General features: G+C 37.4%; 1 pseudogene; it reads right to left on the bottom strand.

Moving 5' to 3' along the window:
- Nucleotides 1–207: 207 nt before the first annotated feature.
- On the bottom strand, nt 208–19515 carry LOC119526291 (annotated as a pseudogene).
- Between the last annotated feature and the right edge of the window lie 8388 nt (nt 19516–27903).

Genomic DNA, 27903 nt, shown 5'->3' with positions numbered 1-27903 from the left:
TGTTTAGGCTTAGACTCTAAAAATTGTTTACAGTTTGTCCTTCTATGTTCAGAACAGATTGATGGAAGACACTGGAGACCTCTTTACTTGAAATCCCTGAATCCCTTGAAATCTACAGTTCCTTCCAAAGAATAGCACCTTGGTTTATGTCAAAAGATGGAACATGCATACTACTTAAGCCTATTAAATTATGACAGCTTCCTCCAATTATGTCATTAGCATGGCTCTTCTGTTTCTTAAATTAACTAATTGCATTTTCCTAGCATATCTTTCTTGAAATCCTTGATCATTTATCTGCAGTCTCTCAGCAGACGCTGATTCTTCTTTATTTTTGTCTTTACAAAGCAGATTGAGAAGAAGACACTCAGCTGATTTGAAGGAATTCAGGCTGTTTAGTTGAAGGAACTTGAAGACTGTGGATCATCTTGGATTTTATGTATCCCGCTGGATCTCTCTGAAACTGTGATGTAGCCACAAACAACCAAAATATTCTAAAATAATTCATAATACTCAAAGGTACGCAAAGGCTCACAGAGATCTATAAAATAATCTGCAATTTTTCTGAATATATCTCTTTCAAATCCAACATAAGTTGGGTTATTCATATGATTACTTCTTGGTCAATTTGCTAGGCACCTCATGGCAGATAATATCCAGTGAGGGAGGTCATCTGATTTGTCTTGTAGTATAATTACTCCATGTTTACTTGTATTGGTCATGTTGTACATTATTGAGGAATAGCTTGTCTTGGATTTATGACTTCTTCCAGAGATGGCACAACTAAAATGGTTTGCAGGTAGATCAGAATAATGTATCTCCAAACTTCTTCAATAACTTCGTGGTTTATTTCTCTATTATCAACTGAGTTTTCTTGATCTTCATTGATTCCTTCGCACTTTATTTTCTCAGTATTTTCCTGAGAGAAATGTAATCCATGCTTTCTGGGAGTTCTATGAGATAAGTTTCATAATTTAAAAATATTATCTTTATATTTAGATAATTCTCTATGCTCGTCCCCCCTCCCCCCCAATTCTGGGTGCCTTTGTGGAAGAGTTTTAAGCAAAGTTGAAAGAAATCTGAATAGGTAATTGTTGTCAGCAAGATTTTCTGATCCCCATCTACCTTTGATATTTTCAATTACATGGATTCTTAAGAAATTTTCTTAATAGTTGGATAGTCTGTTGCCTTGTATTCTCAGGACCAAAATTGTTATTATTTCTTACTGGGTTGTAAAGGCAATCCACTGCTTCACCTACTGTGAAACAACTGCCATATTTTTTAAAGTGTTGCCTGTGTTTCCTTAGAGGCATCCCTGTCTGAAAAGATGTGATAATTTCATTCCACAGCTTGGTAGCCCAATATGGTCCATGAGGCACATCCTGATTCCCACTGGGCCCAGAGCTCTGTCAGTGCCTGCTGCTGTCCATGGTGGTGGAAGGTGACTTGCAGTGACCATGGCCCCTGTGGCAGCTCTGGGTTTTTCTATTCTTGAAATTTCACATACGTGTACTCATACAATATGTGATCTTTGTTTTTGGCTTTCTTCACTTAGCATAGCATTTGGTAAGTTCATGCACACTGTAGCATGTATCAGTACTTTATTCCTTTTTATGGCTGAATAATATTCCACTGTATGGGAAAGCCACAATATGTTTATCCATTCATTTGTAGAAGCACAGTTGGGCTGTCTCCACCTTTTGGCTATTGTGAATAGTGCTGTTATGAACATGGATTTACATGTACTTGTTTTCAATTCTTTGAGTATATACCTAGGAATGGAACTACTGGGTCATATGATAATTCCGTGTTTAGCTTTCTGAGGAGCACCAGAGTGTTTTCCACAAGGGCTAAACCATTTTGCATCCCCAGAAACAATGTACAAGTTTTTCAGATCCTAACCAACACTTGTTATTTTCTGGTTTTTGTTGTTTTGTTGTTTGTGTGTCAGAGCTATCCTAGTGAGTGTGAAGTGAAAGTGCCTTTAAAACTGTAAAACCCCATTAAACTGTAAGGTATTTATTTTGTTGTTAGGAATATCAATATGAAGAAAAGTAACTTGATTCTCTGACCCTTTTTTCTTTTTCATTCTTTCTCATTTACTTCTATTTTGTGGTCTTGCAATATCTTATTTCTCATTAGCCATCTATATCCTTTTTGAAATAAAGTGATGAGGGCTGGAGATAAATATAGTTAGATAGGTAGGCAGGTAGATAGGTAGATGGATGGATGATAGATAATTTATAGAGTTAAATGAATGCATTAAATAGAAGTTTCAGAGCCTTAGCTCGATTCTGCATCTTCTTGTACCTGGCATCTACTAGGCCAAAATCTCACAGCCAATTGCACACAGTAGGCATCTGTTAAGACCAATATTGTGTACTTTTAAAGAGAATTCCATGCTTTTAAACCTAGTACATGACAAAAGTGATTAAGTACAGACTGTAAGTGGCAATGCCTTTACTAATTTATTCATTTATTAAATATTTCATGGACATCTATTATGAGCCAGATACCATGTTCAGCACCGAGGATACAGGAATGTCACCTCCTGTTATTCTTTAACACAGCAGGATGTTTGTTCCTTCCTGACTCTCAGTGCATTCTATAATTATTTAAATTTTTTTGTTTGTGTATTTATTTCCTGGCTCTATTACTAGACCAAAAGTTCCACAAAGACTGGGGCCAAGTATGCCTTGTTTATAATTTTGTTCTCAGCCCTTTCATGATTGAATAAATGAATGCATGATGTGAAAGTTATATCCTTGCCTTCAAAGACCTTGTAGTCTGATAGAGATATAGTTTAATAGTTAAATAATGAAGGAGCTGTAGGAAACAAAAGAGAAAGAAACTGACTAATTCTGTCAGGGGGAGTGAGAGAAGATCCCATTGACGGAGGTGATATTTGAGACATGACCTAGCAGAATAAGTAGGAGTTGAGAAAGTGGACAGAGAGAAGTGTGAGGTGCTGATCCAGGCAGAGGAAGCAATGTATGCAAAGGCATGGCTGTATGATAAAACAAGGCATGTGAGAGGATCCATGAGTAGTTGATATGACTAGGTACAGGGGTGGTAGGAGTGGCAGGAGATGAGGCTAGAAAAGCATGTTGGGACCAGAGTGTGAAAGGCCTGGGATGCTATGCCATGGGTTTGAACTTTACTCCACATTGATGGGGAGACATTAGAGACCTGGAAGGGACTTATTAGACTGTAAAAAGATGTCCATGGTGGTCAATAGGAGCGGGGAGGGATGGCAAGGAAACCAGATAGAGGATTATTGCAGTTATCCATGTTTAAGAAATGATGAGGTCTTGGACCAAAACCATGACCCTGGGAGTCAGAGAAGGGTACAAATTTGAGAGGTCTTTAGAAAGCAAAATCAATGAGACTTGGTAACTGAAAGAATAGAATAGGTTTGTGTGAGGATGGAGGGAGATTTGTTTTATTTAATACTTCCTATGTGCCATATAAATATTTGTTAAATACTGTTCTAAGACAATTACAGGCATTAATACATTAATGTTAGCAGCCCTGTGTACTATTATTATCCCCATTTTACAAATGGGGAAATCAAAGTGCAAAGAGGTCAAGTAATTGGTTCAATATCACATAGCTATTTAGTGGCAGGGCCTTGATTGGAACCCAGGCAGCCTGACTCCAGGGTCCATGTTCCTTAACATTTAATGAGCAATCTCACAATTGTCTTGACTCCAAGGACAAGCTACCTGGGAGCAATTTCAAGTGCTTGAAAGTGATAGTTCAGTTACTGGAAACCTTGAATGATTTTCTCCTTCCTTTGCCTTTCAAACACTAACAAAATACTCTCACGTTTCCAATGTTAATGATTTCAACAAATTTCTAAATGTAATAAAAAAAGGTCTGAATAGAGAGACCACTGGTTCTGCACAGATACCAAGAGACAGAGTTGGAGCATGATTTATAGAACTCCATGAAGAATGGCAGAGGGTGGGCCCCACAGAAAGGACTCTACTGGTCTGGGGAGGACCCAGTTAAACTTGTGATGGATGGTTCCTCTGATAATGACTAAAGCCCATAAGATCATCTATGCTTGCCAGAAACCCACTTAATATATACAGTGGATTGTTGTTTTCCTGTAGTTATTAGGAAAAGCTTCTAATGTAAAATGCAATATAGGTTATTCACTTTGATAAATCTAAAAGTTAAACCAAATGGACATGAAGCCAACCTTCAAATATGCACGCTGTTGGAAGAGAATAGAGTACTCTCTAGTCTAACAGACTTTTTCACTCTCTCCTTCACATATTCCCCTTCAAACTCTTCCTAGTTCCTCTAAGTCAGGAAAAGAGGTTATGACCCAGGTCCAGCAGGTTGAAAGCAAAGCTAACAGGAAGTACAATGGTTAGGGGAAATGGTTCTGGGACCCACTTGGGTGGTGCCAAGCAAGCAAATATTCAAGACATTTTGAATCCTTGTTGTGTGCCTTCACAGTTCTGCCCCACAGATAGAATTTTAATCTTAGTGCAAACTCTCTTCTGTGATGTTGGAGCATTTTAAAATAAATCTGTGAATAGAAATTATGTACTAGCACTTCCAGGAACTACTAAGATAACTGCTTATGTTGAGTGATTTAAAATGGAAATCCTTTATTATCTTGTATAAAATTTAAATGCATTAATTAAAAATTACAGGTTGTTAATATTAAAACAAAATATGGCACCAACTACAATGTTCTTTCTACAGCTTAGAGTCATTATAGGCTCAATTATGTTGGAGGTAGCTGACTTGGCTTATAAATTTAAATTTATTGATATCATTGACAAGAGACTACAAAAGTATTTTACCCCCATTTTGTAAATGCCTATTATTTTTCATGATCAATATAATTGATGAATGATTGTTTTTGCATGTGAAATTTGTTTTGTATTGTTGTGATGGAAAGCTATTGCTTAACTGTAAATTTTTTCTATGTGGGTATCAAAGGCAATGAAGTTCAGAAATGAAAAATGAATATTAATTTTTAAATACACAAATAATAATCATACCATATACATTATTATCCATTCATTTATGTTAAAGGGCCCTTAAGTGTGAATATAAGTAACTCACCAACCTCCCTGTATTAGAAGACCTCTAGCATAGAATGAGAGGGTTGTAGATTTGTTTTTCGAATGAAGAAATGAATACATTCTCAGCAACATCTCCGTTCCTCCTCTACTAGATAGTGTAGGTGATACTCGAAGAATATGTTCAATTCCATTTGATCTTAGTGAAACCTCATTAGTCTTCAGAACTCAGAAATACTCTGATACAACCATATGAGGATCTGACATTTGACTTTGTGTCTCAGAAGATCTGCATTAACAGTGGTCTTGGACGTTTGTTTACATATGTGCCTTGTGTTCCAATCCAGCTTAGCCCTAAGACTGAAGAAAATGTCAGGCATGGAATTAGACATGAGTTTAATATGACTTTCAGGAGTTATGGTTCCATGGCAGCAGCTGGCCAGGGGGTGGGGTTAATAAGGGTTAGGACAAGGAGGGTGTGAGAACAGTTTCAGCAGGGTATTGTGACACAAGGGTGTGGAGATTTGTTATCAACAGTGACTAGGGGAGGGGAGTTTCAATGGTCCCTTTACACTTTTTCCTCCCCTGTGGAGATCTGATGACTTTTAAGGTCTGTCCCAGTCAAGAGGGCGGCTACCTGAAATCACTACGGAGGGGAAGGGGACCGGGCCCTGGGTCCCCACACCTTGATTTGCAGCCCATAAAAAAGAAATATCAGAAATATGAAGAGACTTTCATTTCTTCTCTGCCTGGTGTTTCTGCTATTCTTAGCTAGAACTTGCCCAGCTTCATTTGCCAGTAACTCTGGGTTCTTTTTTTTTTTTTTTTCTTTTAATTGAGAATACCATACAATCATCCAAAGATCCAAAGTGCACAATGAATTGCCCATGGTATCATTATACATCTATGCGTCCATCTCCACAATAATTTTTCTTTCAACTTTTAGAACATTTTCATTACTCCAGAAAAGAAATAAAGAAAAAAAGAAGACTCAAATCCTCCCATACTCCTAACCAACTCCCTCCATTATTGACTCATAGTATTGGTATAGTACATTTGTTATTGTTAATGAAAGAATGTTAAAATACTGTTAACTGTAGTACATAGTTTACAATAGGTATATTTTCCTTATATGCCCCTCTATTATTAACTCCTAGTTTTAGTGTCATACATTTGTTCTAGTTAATGATAGAGATTTCTAATATTTGTACAGTTAGTTACGGACATTGTCCACCACAGGATTCACTGTTTTATACATTCCCCTCTTTTAACCTCTAACTTTCCTTCTGGTGACATACGTGACTCTAAGCTTACCCTTTCCACCACATTCACACACCATTCAGCACTGTTAGTTATTCTCACAATAATGTGCTACCATCACCTCTGTCCACTTCTATGCACTTAGGTTCAACCTTGTTGAACATTCTGCTCATGATAAGCAACTGCTCCCCATTCTTGAGCCTTATTCTATATCCTGTTAACTTACATTTCACATATATATGTGTTTACATATTATAATTAGTTCATATCAGTGAAACCATGCAGTATTTGTCCTTATGTATCTGACTTATTTCACTCAATATAGTGCCCTTGAGTTTTCTTCATCAACCCATTTTTTTTCTTTAAGACTGTTTTGTTCATCCACCATACTTTCCATCCTAAGTAAACAATCAATGCTTCCCTGTATAGTTACATACTTATGTATTCACCACCATCACTATTATCTATATAAGGACATCTCCATTTCTTCCACAAAGAAGGAGGAAGAGTCAAAAAAGGTAGAGAGACAAAAGAAAAGAAAAAGAAAGATAGAATTAAACTAAAGTACAATAAAAGAGTCAGACAACATCACCAATGCCAAGAGTCCCATACCCCTCCCTTACGTCGCCCTCTTATAGGCATTTGGCTTTGGTATATTGCCTTTGTTACATTAAAGGAAGCATAATACAATGTTTCTGTTAATTATAGTCTCTAGTTTGCATTGATTGTATTTTTTCCCCAATCCCACCCCATTTTTAACACCTTGCAAGGTTGACATTCATTTGTTCTCCCTCATGTAAAAACATATTTGTACATTTTATCACAATTGTTGAGCACTCTAGGTTTCACTGAGGTATACAGTCCCAGTCTTTATCTTTCCTCTTTCCTTCTGGTGTCCCACATGCTCCTAACCTTCCTCTTTCAACCATACTCACAGTTATCTTTGTTCAGTGTACTTACATTGTGCTACCATCACCCAGAATTGTGTTCCAAACCTCTCACTCCTATCTTTTCCTTTCTGTCTGTAGTGCTTCCTTTAGTATTTCCTATAGAGCAGGTATCTTGTTCACAAACTCTCTCATTGTCTGTTTGTCAGATAATATTTTAATCTCTCCCTCATATGTGAAGGACAGTTTTACCAGATATAGGATTCTTGGTAGGTTGTTTTTCTCTTTCAGTATCTTAAATATATCATACCATGTCCTTCTTGCATCCATGGTTTCTGTTGAGAAATCCACACATAGTCTTATGAAGGTTCCTTTGTATGTGATGGATCGCTTTTCTCTTGCTGCTTTCATGATTCTCTGTCTTTGACGTTTGATAATCTCATTATTAAGTGTCTTAGTGTATGTCTATTCAGATCTATTCTGTTTGGGGTATGCTGTGCTTCTTGGATCTGTAATTTTATGTCTTTCATAAGAGATGGGAAATTTTCATTGATTATTTCCTCTATTATTGTTTCTGCCCCTTTTCCCTTCTCTTCTCCTTCTGGGACACCCATGACATATACATTCATGCACTTCATATTAGCATTCAATTCCCTGAGATGTTGTCATATTTTTCCATTCCTTTCCCTATCTGTTCTTTTATGTGTAGGATTTCAGGTGTCTTGTACTCCAGTTCCTGAGTATTTTCTTCTGTCTCTTGAGATCTGTTGTTGTATGCCTCCATTGTGTTTTTCATCCCTTTGTTGTGCCTTTCATTTCCATAGATTCTGACAGTTGTGTTTTCTAACTTTTGATTTCTACCTTATGTTCATCCAGTGTTTTCTTTATATCCTTCATCTCTTTTGCCATATCTTCCCTGAACTTGTTGAATTGGTTTTTGAGTTGATTTAGCATATTTCTTTGAAAATCTTTAATTGATTGTTTCATTAAAGTGAAACAATATCTCAACTCTATCTTAATTGAGGTGTAAGTGTGTTCCTTTGACTGGGCTTCACCTTTGTTTTTCCTAGTGTAATTTGTAGTTTTCTGTTGTCTAGGCATCTGGTTTCCTTGGTTACCCCAATCAGATTTTCCCAGACCAGATAGGGTTCAGGTCTCAGAATGGGGTTATATTCAGCTTCACATTTCCCTGAGGGTGTATCTCAGAAGAATGACAGATTTTCCTGTGAGGCCTCTAGCCACTGTGCTTTTCCTAACATAACCAGCAGGTGGCATCTGTCAGCCTGTCGCTGCCAAGTAGTGTAAGGAGGTGTAGCCCCTTTAGTTTCCCTTTTGGCTGTTTTCCATCAGGCTCTAGGGTCTGAGTTCTGAAGGGAAGGCCAGCACTTGAGCTGGGCCCCACCTCCTTCCTCTTAAGGAAGATACACCCTTTAGGGAGTTATCTTCTGCATTTGAATTGCTCCTTTGTCTCTCTGACTCTGTTATCTCCACCCCTGTGTCAGTCAGAGTGCTGCAAATTGAAAATGGCTGAGGCTCTCTCCACTGAGCCACTCAGGTTGAGAGGGAGAAAAAAGGAAAGAAAGCCCCCTTTTAGAGCCAGTTCATGGCCCCCCAGTTTCGCCTGTTGGTCAGAGAGAGCCACTGGTTTTCTGGACTCCCTTTCCTGGGGTACAGGAGTTTTGTCTCTTTAAGGTCAGTCATCTCTAAAAGCCTCTGTCTGTTTGTTAGGAGTTTGTCTATGTTTGTAGTTTGCATTCAGCAGTCCACATTTGTTAATTAAAACCCCAGTTGGAGCTGGGCTGAGCTATATTCGCTTGCTCCAGGAATGCTGCTTTCTCCTACAGCAAGGTCTTGTAGCTCAGCCTGCTGTGGGGGGAGGGGGCTCCCAGTGCAGTTCCACAGTTTTTACTTATGGATTTTATGCTGTGATCTCAGCCATTCCACCCAATCCAGGTTGGTGTAGGATGTGTGAACAGTCACGGTTGTCCCCCAGCAGTTGTTCCAGATTATTTACTCATTGTTCCTTGTTGTTTATTAGTTGTTCCAGGGGACTAACTAAATTCCACTCCTCTCCATCTAATTCTGGGTTTTGAAATTGGCTTTCTACATTCCCTTGGGCAGTAGTTCAACCTGCCCATTTCCAGAGGGGTGAGCACCTGAGAACTCAGTGAGAACAATAATATTCATAGTATGAAGCCATCACTATGTATATGCCAGGCACCATGATATATGTTTTACAGGCATTATTTCAAATTATACCCAGAATTACCCTCAAACATGAGGGTGATTGTTTCCATTGTACAACTTTCATGTGCCTGATGTGCTATATATGCCATCTTACTTAATCCTTATAGCAATGTTGTTATATGTCTCATTTCACTAATGAGGAAACTGAGGTTCAGAGAGAAAAGAAACCTTTGCTAGTTACTTGACTGGTAAGTGATAAAGCTGGGATTCAAAATCAGGCCTGACTCCAAAGTTTGTTAGTACTCTCAAACCTTTTTAGGCTTCCCCTTTGAGTCATCTGAATTAGATTCCTGTTTATGCAGCTGATCTTTTGCAGGCTTCTTCTTTTTTTTAATGTTTTTATACATCTTGTCCCTTTCTTGCCATCCATTTAGTCATGAAGATGGTGAGGCAGATATTCAGAGTTCTGGGTCTTTGGGGAGAGGTTCGATAGATGATTTGCTTCTGAGAGAAACAGTCTTGTCAAAGCTGGTGGATATTTAAAATAAATGTAATTACAAAAGTCCTTACATCAAGACCAGGGACTGGCCAAATGGACTTGAACATGTAAATGGAACTTTATTAACACTATGTGAGAAGAGATAGAGATGGAGAGAGAATGACAGCAAGGTAGAAAAGTATGTCAAATGCTCCCTGAAAGACTCATTCATCTTAAACAAACAAAAAGAGAACAGACATGATATCACTGTGACTGTTTTATCACATTAAGAAATCAATATTAATATTTAGTAACTGGTTTTTGCAAGTCTTCATATTTGAGTCTTTTATAGGATTTAGCAAAATAATTCCATAGTTCTCCTCTTTTCTTTCTTTTTACCCTTCATACAAAGGTAATGCATTTTCATTGTAGAAAAATTGTAAAATATAGGAGAGCAAAAAAATAATTTGAAAAATACCTCGTTGCCCTCTTCTTGATGTCATAGGAAAAAAGACCCTTGAGTCATCACTTATTATAGAATGTACTGCATATTAGCTTTCTCCCTCCAGTTTGGGTATAACATATAGATTTCTAAAAATTCAAGCCAGGAATGAACTCATGTTAAGTAATAGACTGAATATAATTGTTAATATACTGGTCTTAGGAAAGCTAAGATCTTGTGATAGTTTGCAACTAGTTTCTAGTTTGTAATTTTGTTTCTCTTTCTCTTTAGGTGAGTTGATCAGAAGAAATAAATTAGTAAGCCTTACACTCAAATTTTATGTGTTTTCATTTTTAAAAATTGATTTTGAAATTACATTGAACTGTATAGACTGTAATATGTCTATTATTGGCTCATTTGCAAAACACTCATTTTCTCCCTGGCAGAATAGAGCTACCACAGCATGTTTTCAGTTATTTCCAGATTTGAAAATGCTGCACATCTGGGAGAATGAGATGACATACAAGAAAGCAACCAGCACAGAGTCTAACTCCTAGTAGGTGCTCAGCACATATCAAATGTTGGTAACAGGCACATCACACTCAAATGTTGCTTATGCTGTTGTTGTTCTCTCTTGTGTTTTGTGGCTGAAAAGACTAATCCAAGAACCACACAGCTCATCCCCTTGCTCTGTCCATTTCACGCTTTTTTAAACTTGTGCTACTTCTTAAAGATCCTAAGGGCAGAAGGCACATTTTTTTAACAGATTAAGAGGGAGTGTTTTAATAAGGAGAAAACATTAAGCTGTGAGGATTGTTCAAGAAGTTAATTTACAAGAATAATTTCTGGTGCATTTGCTCATGTGGTCTGTCTGCCTGAAGGCCATTTATGAACTTCCAGGTGACTGCAACTGGATATTCCATAGCACTGTAATCCCAACAGATAAAAACGGACAAGCAAAATATAGCTCTTATTTACTGCTATATGCCCAGAACTCAGAACAGTGCCTAAGATGGGCATCCTTCCCCTCCTTTCTATTTTCTTTCTTGAATAATAGCTTCACCACCAAAGTCATCATTGACTCCACCTTCTCTTTCAGTCTCTAAATCCAATGAGAGGATATCACTACATCCTATCAATTCTTCCTGACATATGTCTGGAGAATTCACTCCCTTATCACTAGTCTTAATGCCCATGAACACATATTCTTGTTTGGCTGACATAATGTGGAAACCCTTCTCACAACTGGGGGGAAGTGGGGTTGTCCAGGTGTCCAGGGCGAAGAGTGGAAAGGATAAAAGATAGGAAGTCCCTGGTAGCATGTTGTCTTACGGTGTCTCCTGCATAATGGAATGGACCCTATGGCTGCCAGAAATTTTATGTAACCACCAAGGACAGACTATCTTGATTAGCCTTCTCCAAGGTAAGTACCATGAAACTGAAGTTCTGTGGGATAGAGTAGGCACTAGAAAAAAAGGCATTGGTAAAAACAAGTTTGGGAAGTTTGACGTTAGACAATTTTAAGCCCAGGATTTCTTAGAGTTTTTAATTTGCCTATACGGATTGTGAAACTATAAGGAGGCATACATTTCCCAAGCTTACATGACAATAGAGTCCCTTTCCCCAGACTAGGTTGAGAAAGCCTAGAAGGGAAAGTGCATGGCTCATTCCAGGAACTGAAAGAAGCTCAGGATGTCAGAACATAGATTACATAGATCATAGAAATGAGACTGAGGAGGAGGTTAAGTCAGATCGTGAGAGATCTTCTAAACATGTGGTAAAATTGAGACTTTATCCTAAGGTCAAGGAGAAGCCACTGAAGAAAATCTCAAAAAACATAGCTATTTCAAGAAATAGAAAAATCACACTTGAGGCAGAAATGATGGACACCATTAAAGTTGCCCAATAGCAGATGAGCAGAGAGAGTAACTAAGGACCCTACATTTTATTTCACCACCAATGAAACATATTCCATTATATCTTAATAAATATCTTACTCGACAAGGAATTTATGTAAAAAAGTGACCAGAAGTTACAGTTTATATCCTTGTAATAATTATGTACAATTATACATAATTATTTTGCATTTAATAAAATCCATCTTAAAAAGTCTCGTTAAATTACTTTTTAACAACTCTTCTATAAGATAAGCATTTATATTTAGAATAAGTATGTTACTAACAACAATATACCACTTATAGCATTTTAATATGAGAATGGGTATTCCTCCATTTTTAGAATTTAAATTAAGAGATCATTGCTAACTTTAGAAAAGTTTCTTGCTTTACAAGAAAAAAATCCATTCAACCAAAAAATCTCTGATGATTTAGCTGTTAGTTAATTTCAGAGAGGAGGGTGGCAGAGAAACTTTAAGCTAAAGTGTCAATTGAAAATTAGTGAGAAATGAAGAAAAGAAATATATCACAAAGTGATGACAATGAGGAAAATTCACTAAGTTTAACTATGTGCATTTTTTCAGGAGAACATCTGTTCTGTAAAGAGTAGTACCCTGTTGCCTGGGATGTTTATGAATGTTATTTATAAATAAACTGTCAATAATATTATTTTGGTTGTAATGTAATCTCTTCAATTAAATACCTCATAGCAGGTATTTAAATGTTCCCACTTACAGCTACTTATGGAGCCTCCATTTATACAATCTCCTTGGTCCTTCCAACAACTATAAAGTAGGTATTGTTTTATTTTTATTTTACTGATAAGAAAACTGAGGTTCAGAAAGATTTGGTGGCTTCCCTATCATGTCATGTCTACAAAGTGCAGAGCTGGGATTTAAGCACCTCTCCTTCTATAGGACCCCACGGTTTCCACTGTATCATACAACCTTCCTTTTACAGATTCCTCCTTTACTGGCTCCTAATGGCTTCTTCTCACCCCACACACTCCTTGCCAAGGCCCTAAGTGCTGGTGTCTAGAGAAGCAGCTGAAACACAGGGGTTTTGAGCACAGGTTCTGAAGCTACATTGTCTAGGCTTGAATCTTGGTCCCTCCAAGTATTAGCTACATGATCTTAGTTGATTAATTTTTCTGCATCTCAGTTTCAGGTTTCTGTAAACTGTAAAATCAGAGATTTAATAGTATCTTCTTCATAGAGTTGCAACTAGGATGAAATGAATTAGTATACACAAAGGGTTTTAAAGAATGGCTAGCAAATTGTGAGTATTCCACAAATGTCAGCTATTATCACATTCATGTTAATTTAATTCAGCCTACTTCTTACCTGGTACTGGCATAGGTGCTGAAGATAGAGAGATGGATAAAACCTTGCCTTCAAGGTGTTTGTGGTCTATGATTATATCTTTCACATATTTTTGACTGTGGTACATATTAATGTGTTTTTCTTTTTTTTTTTTTTTCTGACTGTCTTCAAGTTTTTCTCTTTTCAGCAATTTGACTCTGATTGTTTAAACATGTGTATTCTTTTTCTTCTTTCTTTCTATTTCTTTCATTCTTGCTTTATTTATTGGTATTTATTTTTATTAGGTTTCTATGAGCTACTTGGCTTTTTGGTTTGTTGTATTTAGTTTTGCAAAATTCTCACCCATAAACTTTTCAAATATTTCTTCTCTGTCTTCTCTCTTCCCTTCTGGGACTCCAAATTATATGTATGTTAGATCATTTTATAAGCGTCCCATTTATGCAAAAGAACAGTAGAGACTGAGGTAATGTTTACATCCAAAAACTGGCATACCATTTCTTCTCTTAGGCTATTAATTTGGGAAGGTTGAGTGAACATACTCTAGGTAAGCTGGTTTGGGGTTTTGTTTCTGCTATGGTTATCTTAAGTGGGCCAAAGACTTCAAATTCCTTCAGTGGGCTGCTGCTGTCTTGTGCTTAGTTAGTGCAGTGTGGAGGGGAGGCTGGAGTGCAGGAAGGTTCTCTTAGTGTTCCTGTTACACACTCACTCTCAGCTTTTAGGAAGCCCTTCAGTCCTACACCACAGTCTTTATCTGTGGTGTTGCTCACACCCCAGCAGTAGACTACTTTTGCTTGTTACTTGGTGAGACACTCGTAGTGGGTTAGGAGGGAGTTTTTGGTTCTCTTGGTTTTGCTTTGGTCTTAGGTAAGCCCTTATGCACCTGGACCTTAGGGTTGGGAGGGTGGCAACTTACTCAGCATTCCTGTCCCTTCCTCCTGTGGCAGGCAAATTTTGGGTGCCTTTAGTAGGAAAGTTTCCTGCTCCTGCTTGAGTATCAGACCTCTTCTTTTTAACAGTGCAAAATCTTTGCTCTCAGTGAGTTTTCTGCCACTCTCAAGGGGCATATGTCTTTTGCTTCCATCCTCCCTCAGCAGCAGTGTACCTTTGCCTGGAACAAATGTTGGGATGACTTTCCACCCCTTCTCCCAACGGTAAACTTCTGTTGCTTGGTACTGAGAAGTCATGCTATGAGAGATGGGGGTGTTTTCTGCCCCTCCCTCAGGGCAGTCAGGTTTTCATTCTACTCTTCCCTCATCAACACTTGATGGTTGCTTGTCACCAAGATGGAGGGTCCCAATACCACCCTCAGTGACAGGCAGCTTTTGCCTCAACTTCTTCGAGAGAAACACTGGATCTTTGTCTGGACTGTGGGGATGAGCGAGTTTTCTGCCTTTCTCCAGGAGTTTAAGGCTTGCTTTGTATAAAAGTTCAGGCAGTGAGCATGGTGTCATTCCTGTGTGCTTCAGAAGAGGGGCTCTCTTAATTCTCCTTCCTTGACTTCAGTCTTTCATGAGCACCCAGTGTAGCCCAAGGAAAAGTTTGCAAATGAATGCAAACTCCTCTTTTGTCTGGGCTCTCAAGGATTCCAAACTGGCACAATAACCTTCTATAATTTGTTAGTATTTTCAGTGCTTTCTTCTTACTTCCCTTTTATGGTGGCTATCTATTCCTCTCATGCTCTGCCCAAGGCAAATCAGTTCATGTGTCCCATCTTTCTGCAAAGGGGCTTTTTGCCCCTTGTGATTAATTTCACCTGGTTGCCTTACAACTTCTCTCTGATGGGTTCAAGAAAAGTTAAGATTTTGTAGATTATCCAAATTTTTCTCATTGTTCAGGTTGGAATGACATTTTCTGTTTGCTTTCTATGTCTTGGGGGTCATGTTAAGAAATACATTTTACATTATAACCAGTGTAAACACAATACATGTAACCAAGATGAAAGTTTCAGAATGAAATACTTATCCTCTGATCTTTTATATTCTATTATTTTCTCTTTCCTTCTCTGGTATCCTATTCTATTTTATTTAAAAGTAACACACTAAATCAATTACCTAATCCACTAATTGGGCCATGACCTACAGTTTGAAAACCATTGATCTGGTATGGGAAGCAGATGTGTGAATGTGTCTTTACAATATAATGTGTTAACTCCTACAACATAGTATGCCCTTTACCTGTATATGATGCATATTATATAAATAGGGTTCTTATTTAAAAGCAATATAACCCAACTCTGGCTAACTTAAGCAGTAAAATAACTTAATAGAGTATATCAGACAGTTCACAGATTCAACAGGAAGATTAAAGATCCAGCTCCAGAAATGGACAGGAACCAATAGAGCATGTTCAAGGCCACATCACAGAATATGCTAGTTAGGGCATTGCCACTGGCAAAGATTGCCTACCTCAATTGTTGCATTCTTGCCACTTTCACTGTCAATCTATAAAGAGTTAAAGTCCTGAGCGGGAGTATCATATTGGCAGAGTCTAGGTCTCATGCCTGCTCTCTACCTACCATGGACAGATAGGAGGAATACCCAACCCCATGGGCTTTCACTGGGGGAAAATTTCCCTCAACAGGAAAAGATAGCCAAACAATGTCCACCACACTATAATCATTCTATATTCTTTTAAAGAAAATTCCTTGCTATCCACTGCTTCAGTTACCACTTACACATGCTTGATACCAAATTTATATCTCCAGTTTGAATATTTCTTCTGAGGTCCAGACCAGAATAGACAGCTGCCCAACTGACAACTCCATTTGGATGACTCAGGAGCTCCTCAAATTTGGTATTGCAACACGTCCATGGATGATCATGTGATCTTCCCCACAAATCTTGAATGTTTGGTATCCCAGTGACTGGCACTACCATTCACATATTCACAAGAGTCAGAAACCTTGAAGTCATTTTGGGAACTCTCTCTTGCCTCACCACATATTTAATCCATCATCAGCTCTTGTTGATTTTATTTCTAGAGCATCTCAGAAATCTATTCATTTCTCTCTATCTCTACCATCCTCGTCCAAATTACTAACCTCTGTCACCAGCTACAACCCTCTGTCTTCGCTACTGCAATAGACTCCTAACACATCCATCTGCATTTGTTCTAGCCTCTCTATTCTGTGTTTTCCACATAAGTACTTTTTAAAAAACAAATCTGACCTCGTCACTCTCATTGTTTAAAATCATTCAGCAGCTTATAAGAACTCCTTATTGGAATCAGAAAAACTTTTCCTATATAGATAATTTATTACAGATTGCATTAAATGCTTTCAACACAGATGAGTGCAGGAAGAAAATGTTCACCTAGGATAACTCTCTGAGCAAAAGGCTGACTGCAGTTTAAGGATTTTTTCCCATGACTTTTCAGAGGGTAGAGTGGAAGATTCTCACAGAACATGGACAGCATAAGTTTCAAACAATTGCCCATAAGTATTGATTAAATAGTTTGATTCTCAGGGGTCTCTAGACTAGTTTATAAGTTCCATGAAGTCAGCGACTGTCTGTTTCACTCACGCAGTCAGTAGTGGGGAAGGCAGGGTCTGTTAGCAAAATGCAAGGCATTCTGAGTTCAGAAAGGTAATTTGGCAGTGTAGATGTATACCAAATAGAAGCCTCCAATTACACAATTCCTTCAAGAGTCCTTTGTGGGACTTTGTACTGTGTCAACTTAACTAAGCCAGAATTTTGTTTGCCCAAATTTCCTTTCCAATATGGTCCTGGTTTAGGGATGGCCATGGGAGAAATTTGTATGAGATTTGGAAGGTAGAAGTGAAGCAGCAATGTCAGTGTAGATCACCATGTACTGCTGCAGCTTGCACACATTGTCACTGATGTGCTGCCTCACCTTGTTGGTGTGGGGCCACAGCCAGCTCTGCAGCAACTCCAGCTCCACCAGATCTCCTTCTTCAGCTCTTCCAAGTCCTGAGCCAGGTGCTTGTGCAGCAATGTAGCAAAAGGTGCCTGCGTTTTCTGCAGATGACCTGTGTCATGAAGGTTGGAAATGGTTAAGAGATAGATGTGAATTACAATTTGTCCTCAGTCTCCCCCACTTCACATCCAAGTTTTCTTCCTTATTACTGGCTCTGCTGACCTGCAGAGACTTCAGACCTACTGTGAAATACAAAGACAATGATCTTCCATAGACTTCTTACCAGTTTCCACAGTTGCATAAATTCAAATCCCTATAATAAATCCCTTGTTCCACTTCACTTATAGTGGTTCTGCTTCCCTCATTGGACCCTGCCTGATACATTCCTACTTAAAATGGTACCAGGACCCTTTTAAAGGATTCAGTTTACTGGAGGATCCCACCCAGGGCCAAATTACCAGTTCAGGAAGTTGGTTTCAGAGGTCCTAGTTGAGCAGTATAGTATAGCAGTAGTTAAGAGCATAGACTCAAATGACAAGGAGATCCTGGTTTAAATCCCAGATCAGCCACCTCCTGAGTGAACTTGGGCTTGTTCCTTGACCTCCATTAGGCTTAGTCTCTAGTTTGTAAAATAGAGGCAATAACATCTACATCATAAGGTTATTATGAGAGTCAAATGAACCAAGGTACTTAGCATAGTAAGGGGCACACATCAAGCATTCAACCAGTATAACTATTATTAAACCAATACGAACCATCTGGGAATTTTTCTATCTAGGAATAAAGGGAAGTTATTTTTTGTTGGGTAGTTAATTAGAAACATTAGCCAAGTTTTCCACTAGTGTGTCTCTTTAAATAGTATCCTCATATCCTTAGAATAACATAAGGGTCAAATAACTTTTTCTTGACATTTGTTATCACTTAGGAAAGAGTTCTTTGAGAAAACACTGTAGAGAAAGGGATGGGGTACAGAGAAGAGGAGGTGAAATACTAAGAGACCTATTTTCTTTGGCAATAAATATATTTGATAAAACAGAACCAAAACTTGTAGGAGTGTATAGTACCATTACCCTCATAATTTCTTATACTGTCACATGACAGATGAAGCTGGGAACCACATTCCATGAAAGATGAATCTCTCTCAGCTACTGGATTTGTTGAGCTCAAAGGGGAAAACTTTCCACAGGCTTGCCTGTTGGTTTTTTTTTCTTTTTCTTTTCTCTTTCTTCTTTTCTGCTTTTGTTTTGTAGAATGCTGTCTGCTCTTATCCAAGCTGCTGAGAGCTTATTAAAGACATAAGGAGAGGCAGGTCTCTTCATGTGGGACACACTAACCTAACCCTCAGAGGGTTCTTATCAGCACTGGGAGAAAGATTCTCTATGACAATGCACTGCCCCGATATTTGGTTGAAGGACATTTGTGGTTCTGTAGAACACCCAAGGGTACTACTGTGCTGCAGAGAGATGAGGCTGGGCAGTTTTCTTTAGACAAAGGGAGAAGAGGGGATTTCAGGGCAAGTTTAGGCTTTGGTACAAACTAATTACAAAGCAGCCATCAGGAAGAGAGAAAGAAATCCTTATCAATGTGACTGTGAGGGATTTACCCTTTTAAATTGTGTTCCAATGTGCTGGTTGTCTAGTAGAAAATCATATTTCATAGTTTAAATATCATGAAATTTTATCAAGTACTCATGAGCACTTTTATGGATTAAAAAACTAATTTTTAATAGTAGCATGATAGAATTAAATAATGGCTTTAACTCCAAAATTCAATAGCTTGGGGTTATCATAAGAAAGATGATAAAATATTCATTTCTTTGTAATTAGTCTGAGTTAGAGGTAAAATGAGAAGAAGGCCTGTAGCTTTGAAGTACTGGTTTGGGGAAGAAGGTGGGAGAATAAACATTGGTGTGTTTAATTAAGACCGCAAGGTCATAAAACATGGCTACTACACTAATCTGCTTTCCAAGTTACAGTTTGTCTGAAAGCAAATATCACCAATTTGTGCTTGCAAGGCTTAATCACATATATTACTGCTATCTCTGATACCTTCTGTTTATTTTAGTTTCCACATAGCCTGTAGTTCAAAGGAAGAAATGCTTTGACACCTAACCCACCTGCCTCCATTAGTCATGGAGTCCTTCACATTATGGCCCTACTGTTTTCATCCACTATAAAGGTAAAGTTTTTAATTTTTTTTGAGTCATGAACCCCTTTAAGAAATTGATTAAAGACATGGATATCTTTTCCAAGGAAACAATACACATTTGCTGACCAAATGCGCATATACTATCCAGGGGTTCCTGGACTCCTTAGAGCACATGTTTGAACTCCGGTTTGAGAGTCTCTGATAAAACAGATGGTATGGTTATTTCCAACTTGGAGTGGATACAGGGAGTTGAATAGAGGTTCAAAATGAGGGAAAATTCAAATTACTTCTTAGCTTTTCTGGTTTTAAATATTCACAGGTTGGTGTTAAAATGAATTTCCAGGGACAGAAACTAAGATGGCAGCTAGGAGAGACAGGGCCAAAATACACCTCCATGAAAAATACTAGATGAAAGCCAGAAAGTGACCCAGAACACCAGTTCCAGTGATGTACCAGCTGGACAAGGTCTGATAAACTACAGGGACCGTGAACTTGGTGAACCCAGGAGTCTGCATTCTGAAATGAGTGAGTAAGCTGCTGAATATCCAGCAGCCACGCTGCAGTGTGGGGAAACTGAGGGTTGGTGTTTGGAGGTGGACTAGTTCTTTTTTAAAAAACCCAAAAGCAGCTGCAGATATGGCAGCAAGAACCGCACAGTGAAGCGTGGCAGGAATGGGCTGTGCGAACGCATCAAAAATTTGGCATGGAAGACACCTTTTTGCACACCTGTTGCTAATTGTCTCAGAGTGAGGCAGGCAGAGGTGAGCCAAAAAGGGAAAAAAAACACATGCCTTGCAGCCATCTTCCCGGCAGGCTGGGAACACTCCTGCCTGGTGCCAGAGTCACAGCCCAGAGCCATGCCAAAAACCTCAGTGTGACAGGAAGTGTTTCCAACAACACACGCACATGCCACAATATCAGGTGTGGACAATAGCCTTTCGTGAACTCACAGCTAATTGTCCAGGAGCTTGGAAGGTGGAGCTGTGCAAAAAGGGGGAAATTAACACATCCTATACAGCCATCCTTACAGCATTTTGGAGTTAAAGCCATTATTTAATTCTGCTCCTTACAGCAGGCTGGGAACACACCTACACAGCCCAGTGGCCCAGAACTTCCCTTGAGGGATGGCGCACACTTGTGATGTAGCACAACCTTCCCTCAGCAGAGGCCTTAGAAGGGCACAGCTTGGAAGAGGGACCCACTTGGAAGTCCCAGGGACCATAGGCCAATACCAAAGACTTGTGGGTCAGTGGCAGAGACAATCTGTGGCAAGACTGAAATGAAGGTTTAGACTCTTGCAACAGCCTTAAATCTCCAGGAACACATGGGAAGTTTGATTATTAAAGCTGCCCTCCCTAGCCGCTCACACGCCCTACATTCAGGGCGGACAGACCAACAACACACCCAAACTTGGTGCACCAATTGGACCCCAAAAGAATCAATCCCCCATACACCAAAAAGACAAAGTTGGGAAGAACTGACTTGAGAGGTGACTCACGGACACCATCTGCTGGCTAGTTAGAGAAAGTGTATGCCACCAAGCTGTAGATCTGACAAATTAGAGATTCATCCTGGAATAATCCTACATATCCTAAAAGAACCCTATCAAGTTAAGCAAATGCCAAGAGGCCAAAAACAACAGAAAATTTTAAAGCATATGACAAAACCAGACGATATGGATAACCCAAACCCAAACACCCAAATAAAAGATCAGAGGAGACAGTACTTGGAGCAATTAATCAAAGAACTAAAGACAAACAACGAGAGCATGGGACAGGATATAAAGGACATGAAGAAGAGCATGGCACAGGATATAAAAGACATGAAGAAGACCCTAGAAGAGCATAAAGAAGAAATTGCAAAAGTAAATAAAAAAAATAGATGATCTTATGGAAATAAAAGAAACTGTTGATAAAATTAAAAAGATTCTGGATACTCATAGTACAAGACTAGTGGAAGCTGAACAACGAATCAGTGACCTCAAGGATGACAAAACAGAAAATGAAAGAACAAAAGAAAGAATGGGGAAAAAAATAAAAAAAAAATGAAATGGACCTCAAGGATATGATGATAAAATAAAATGTCCAAATGTAAGTCTCATTGGTGTCCCAGAAGGGGAAGAGAAGGGTAAAGGTCTAGAAAGTGTATTCAAAGAAATCATTGGGGAAAACTTCCCAAATCTTCTACACAATATAAATACACAAAGCATAAATGCCCAGCAAACTCCAAATAGAACATATCCAAATAAACCCACTCCAAGACATATTCTGATCAGACTGTCAAATACTGAAAAGAAGGAGCAAGTTCTAAAAGCAGTAAGAGAAAAGAAATTCACTACATACAAAGGAAACAACATAAGACTAAGTAGTGTCTACTCAGTGGCCACCATGAAGGTGAGAAGGCAGTGGCATGACATATTTAAAATTCTGGGAGAGAAAGACTTCCAACCAAGAATACTTTATCCAGCAAAGCTCTCCTTCAGATTTGAGGGAGAGCTTAAATTTTTAACAGACAAACAAATGCTGAGAGACTTTGCTAATAAAAGACCTGCGCTACTTCAGATACTAAAGGGAGCCCTACCGACAGAGAAACAAAGAAAGGAGAGAGAGCTATGGAGTAAGGTTTAGTACTAAAGAGATTCATTATTGGTTCATTAAAGGACATTAAGAGAGAGAGGGGAAAAAATATATCTGACAAACATAAACCAAAGGATAGGATGGCTGATTCAAGAAATGTCTTCATAGTAATAATATTGAATGTAAATAGATTAAACTCCCCAATTAAAAGATATAGATTAGCAGAATGGATAAAAAAATATGAACCATCAATATGTTGCATACAAGAGACTCATTTTAGACACAGTGACACAAAGAAATTGAAAGTGAAAGGATGGAAAAAATATTTCATGCAAGCTACAGCCAAAAGAAAGCAGGAGTAGCAATATTAATCTCAGATAAAATAGACTTTAAATGCAAGGATGTTAAGAGAGACAAAGAAGGCCACTACATACTAATAAAAGGTACAATTCAATAAGAAGAAATAACAGTCATAAATGTTTATACACCAATCATGGTGCCACAAAATACATGAGACAAACACTGGCAAAACTAAAGGATGCAATGGATGTTTCCACAATAAAATGAATTTCCAGGATACTAAGCACACACCTGTCTTAGTTTGCCAGGGCTACTATAGCGAACATCGTGAACTGGCTGATTTAAATCACAGGAATCTCTTCTCTCAGTTTTGGAGGCTAGAATTCCAAAATCAAGGTGTCAGCAAGACCATGCTTTCTCTGAAGTCTGTCGTGTTCTCGTGGTGGCTTGCATGCAATTCATAACTCAATTTCTACCCCCACCACATGGCCATCTGTCTCCTACTGCTATTATTGTGTTCAGATTTCTTCTGTTTATAATAACTCCAGGCATATTGGATCAAAGACCACCCTGATTCAGTTTGGCATCATCTTAATCAGATCCTCAGAGATCCTATTTACAATATAAGTTCACATCCCCAGGACTGGGGATTAGGACTTGAACATGTCTTTGTGGCAATTGTGATTCAGTCTAGAATAATACCCATATTCAAATGAAATTTAAAGTGGATCATTTCCTGGTACCATATTTGTGAGCGGCAAATTGGTAATATGCATCAAGAACCTTAACAATGACCATAGATTTTGAATCAGTCATTCCAATTTCAGAAATCTATCCTAAGGAATTATTCAGAGATATGGACAAAGATCTATATCCAAGGAAGTTTTCACAGTATTATTTATAAGAACAAGAATTTGGAAACAACTTAGATGTTTAGGAGAAATGAGCACTGACTAATTAAATTAATTGTATCCATGCAATAAATTATTTTTCAGTCATCAAAAACTACGCTATCATAAGAATATTTAATGATATGGGAAGCTTTATATAATGTCAAGTTAAAAAAGATAGAAATGAGTTATATTGTCAAAATTAGGGAGCTACAAATTGGTAGGAGTGGGTTTCAAAAGTCTATGTGTGTTTTGGCAATGGATATTGGTGATGGTAGCAGAACATATAAATGTAATTATTGCAACTTAAAAATTGTTAAAATGGCAAATTTTATGTTATATATATGTTTCCACAATAAAATTTTTTAAAAAGTCTTTGTGTGTAAATGATAGGATTAAAGACTATTTAAAATTTTTCTTTATTATATGTCCATTTTTTCCAAATATATTACAATGAATTGTTTATTTCATTAATTGAATAAACCAATATTCATTGTATGCCTCCTATTTACATATACCTACATACTGATTACTGTTAGAAAAAAAACAAAAATACATGAAACCCATATTTTAAGTCTATAACAGCCATCAGACACCTGGAATTTCTCTTTCACTGATTCCTGTGTATGCTTTATTCTCTGTTAACATGTAATTTGTTGTAGGGTAGAAGATCCCATTTAACCAACATTTATTGAGTATTTCTATGTATGGATGTTGATCTAGGTACTGTACTTGCCCACCGCTTCTTAAGTTGTCAGTATTATTCAAAGTCTTGTAGAGCGCTTCTTAAATTCTTGTTGAATTAAATTCTAATGCCAAAGAGAAACACACAAGTACTTTGGTATTGACTGAATGAGATAAATTCTAAGGGTTCCTCTTAATAATTTTGAGAATTAGTTAGATTTCTTATGGAGCTTAAGTTTCTTCTTTTATAAAATGGAGCTAATATTATCTACCTCAAAATGTTGATGAGGAAATTAAATGAAATATTGCATATGAAATGGCTATCATAATATTCAGCATGTTATTTGAGTTTAATAATTGTTTCTTTTCCATTTCATATCTATAGGTTGGACCATATGTAATTGCTGATATTCAACTACTTTCCCCTCTATATAGATGGCAGTTTCATATTGTTCAATCCAGTTATTAGTAATTAACCATGATTTTTAGTAGCATCCTTGATGAATTGTATGGAGGGGGTATAGCTGCAGACTGGAATAGCATGGGAGTGATTGATGTAATTGTGAAATTCTGAGACCTAAAAATGCTGCTTAATTTAAATCTGGGGATTACATTCATGCCAACCATGTTTAAAAATAAAACCAAAGCAATAAAATCTAGGAGACCACATGTACAACCAAGGGTTGGTTGAGGACTTCTTAACTAACACTGGAAACCTAGAAGCACTATAAGAAAAGTCATACCCATTTAACCACATAACAATCTTATATCATATTAAAATACTATAAACAATACTTCCTTATTCATTCCCTCATTCACTGTCCATCTTTAATCTCTAGAATATAAGCTCTAAGTGGGAAGGAAATTTTGTCTATCTTACTTTTGAGTCCTTAGTGCATACAACAATGCCTGGTACATAAAAGGTATCATTACAAAAATTGCCCTGAACAAAATTGACCAAGAAATCACTGATGTGGAACAATATTTGCAACAAGAGAACAACAGGTTAATCTTTCTATACAAAAGGATTCTGAAAAATTAACAAACATTATTGGGACTCAATAAGAAAATGGGAAGATTCAAATATCCAAGCAATAAATGAACATATGTTCAAACTAATAGATAGCAATACCATATACTACTGGCAAAAATTTATAAATAGTGATAACTTCTATTGCTGATAGGGATGAGGGAGAAAGAATACTAACATCCATGGCTGGTGGAAGGTGAATTTCTACAGCTATTTTTGGAATGCAATCTGATACTCTCTATTAAAATAAAAACACATATACATTTTGACCTTCTAATGCTACTTCTGGACATCTGTCCCATAGAAATAAAAGCACAAATATATAAGAGTATATACAAGGATGTTTATTGCAGCACTGGTCTAGAGGAACGAAAGAAAAAAAAAAAAAGAAAGTGATTTCCCATCAATAGGGGAATGGTTGAATAAATTACAGCACATTGCAGTATAAAATGTTATACAGCCATTAGAAAAAGAGTTATTGTTGAGTGAGAAAAAGCAAGCTTCAAAAATATGTGTAATATCTTGCAAGTTTTGCAGAATAATGACAAAATCTCTCCTTATCTATATATGTATATACATACATGCATTATATATGTATGCACATTATGCGTGGTCTTTTTTATGATTACTTGAGCAAAAAAATTATATGAAAGTATATTCAGTAGGTTGTGAACATGGGTAACCTTGTATGTATGAAAAGGCAATACAGATAGAGAAGAAGAGTAGATGGGAAAGGGCAAGCTAAATCAAAACAAAAAAAACTGCATTTAAATAAACAGTATGTATGAAACTATCACACACTGAATTTATGTATAAATATTTATATACATAAATATTATATGTCTGCTTATATGTATAAATATTTAAACAGAAAGAAAAATAATAAGCAGAATTATGGAATTGAGTTTCACGGAGCCCATGGCCATTTCAGCGCAGCCTACACATGTCTTGATGCAGTCATAAAGAATACTGTAATATGACACTGGAAATGGAAAACAATATAAGGCACAACCTCCAAACACAGTATGAAGGAGGAAGGGGAGGGGAGTACTTCCACCATTAGATAAATCAAAATGAGTTAACTAAACCCAAAGAACCAGCTGCTGAAGAGACCATAAAAAAAGTCAACAGGAAATTATGAATAGAAAAAATGAAAATAAAAAAATAAATAATAAAAACTACCACTGTGAAGCATATTGTTAGAGACCAGATTCAGGATTCTGACATGAGAGAATCCTTGAAGAGAAGCAGAAGACTTGAATTATATCTTACCTTGGATAATTTCTATGGTATATTCACACTCGAAAGTCCATGATTTTAGAATGCAATGGGGATGATCTAATATTTATTATTCATACAATTGTAGAATTTGGGAGTAGGATGGGCCTTGGAGGATTGTCTAGTAGTAAGTCCAAAAGTTTTAAAACATGGGGTTCCCACTGGGGGTAACTGGATAAAAGTACACAGGATTTCTCTCTACTGTCTTTGCAACTTCCTATAAATGTATACTTATTTCAAAGTTAAAAGGCTTTAAAAAAAAAAAAAAATAGGTTCCTGGATGTGCTTCAGGGGCCTCCTTGCAGGTTCAGGAGAAGCTACAGGAGCTGAATTCCAGTTGTTCCCCTACCACACATGCTCCACTTCGTCTCTTTTATACATTGTGTTTCTACATTAGATTTTGTGAGAAGAAAGAGTTCCTCTGCAAAAAATAGTTTTTAAAGCAACTGACTCTACCTTTTTTTAAAATTTTACTAATGAAGAGAGATGAATTTAGTTTTCCAAGGTTAAAAAGATAATAAATGGCAGGGCCAAGATATAAATTCAGATCTGTTGATTTCCAGTGCAGTGCTCCCTCCACTATACTATACTGCCTCAATCCCAAAATGAGGGTTTGTCATTATTTTTGTTTCTGACTTTGCCATCATTATTCTAACTTAAAATGAATTTCTTCAGATAGTAACACAGGGAATATGTGCATTATAGACATGGAGGCAACCTTAGTTGAGAAAAGACCTGGAGTCTCAAAAACCTAGAGTTTCAAATACTAATGTGTCCAAGTTTGTGATCTTGGACACTCAGACAAGGTGTATGCATATGCCTTAGTTTCCTGAAAGGATATGCAATGAAAGATGACATAACTGACCTTGATCTCGGAGAAATTTAAGAGAACAATAAATGAATGCCTGTTCTTCAATTCAGTCAGCAAATGCCTACTAAATGTCTAATGAGTGTCTACTAAGCATAAGGAACTGTGACAGACAATGAGGATGCAATGCGAGCAAAACAAGGCATGGCCTTTGCTATCATGAGCTTACTGCCTGGGAGACTAGGTGGAGGAGTCATTAGTCCAATAATTCAACTAACATATATTTCAAATGGAGTTCCTTGAGAGAAAGAAAGGAGACAGTACAATGAGTATATATACCAGAAAATGACCTAAAAACAGATATGACAAGCCTCTTTGAAGAAGTGATGTTTAAGGTGAGTTCCATAGAATGAGTAAAGGTTAACTTGATGTGTTTGTGGAAAGTGATTTGCAAATAAAATTATAGTTCAATTGTTCTTGAGGGGAGCTTTATTGAAAAGATAACTTTTATAGGAAAGTCAGTATTATTTAGGATTAGCAAATAAGAGACATCACCAATCAATTATAGCACTCCTTTTGGGTAAATCCTGATACACTTTCTCAATAGAGTTTCCAGGCAGCTCTTGCCAATCAATCAAATACGGCCCTCAAAATGAAACATATTTGTCAACTTGAGTATAGTGAGAAGATCTCTGGCCTCAAATTTAGAAGCCCTGGGTTATAGCTGCATGATTTAACTAATGATAATAAGGGCCAACATTTGGAGAGCTCAGTTCCCAAACAATGTGTCAGCAAATACT

The sequence above is a fragment of the Choloepus didactylus genome, chromosome 1 (genome assembly GCF_015220235.1).
Source record: "Choloepus didactylus isolate mChoDid1 chromosome 1, mChoDid1.pri, whole genome shotgun sequence".
Lineage (NCBI taxonomy): Eukaryota > Metazoa > Chordata > Mammalia > Pilosa > Megalonychidae > Choloepus > Choloepus didactylus.
Note: the sequence above shows the minus strand (reverse complement) of the source record. Positions and strands in the feature narration are given on the sequence as shown.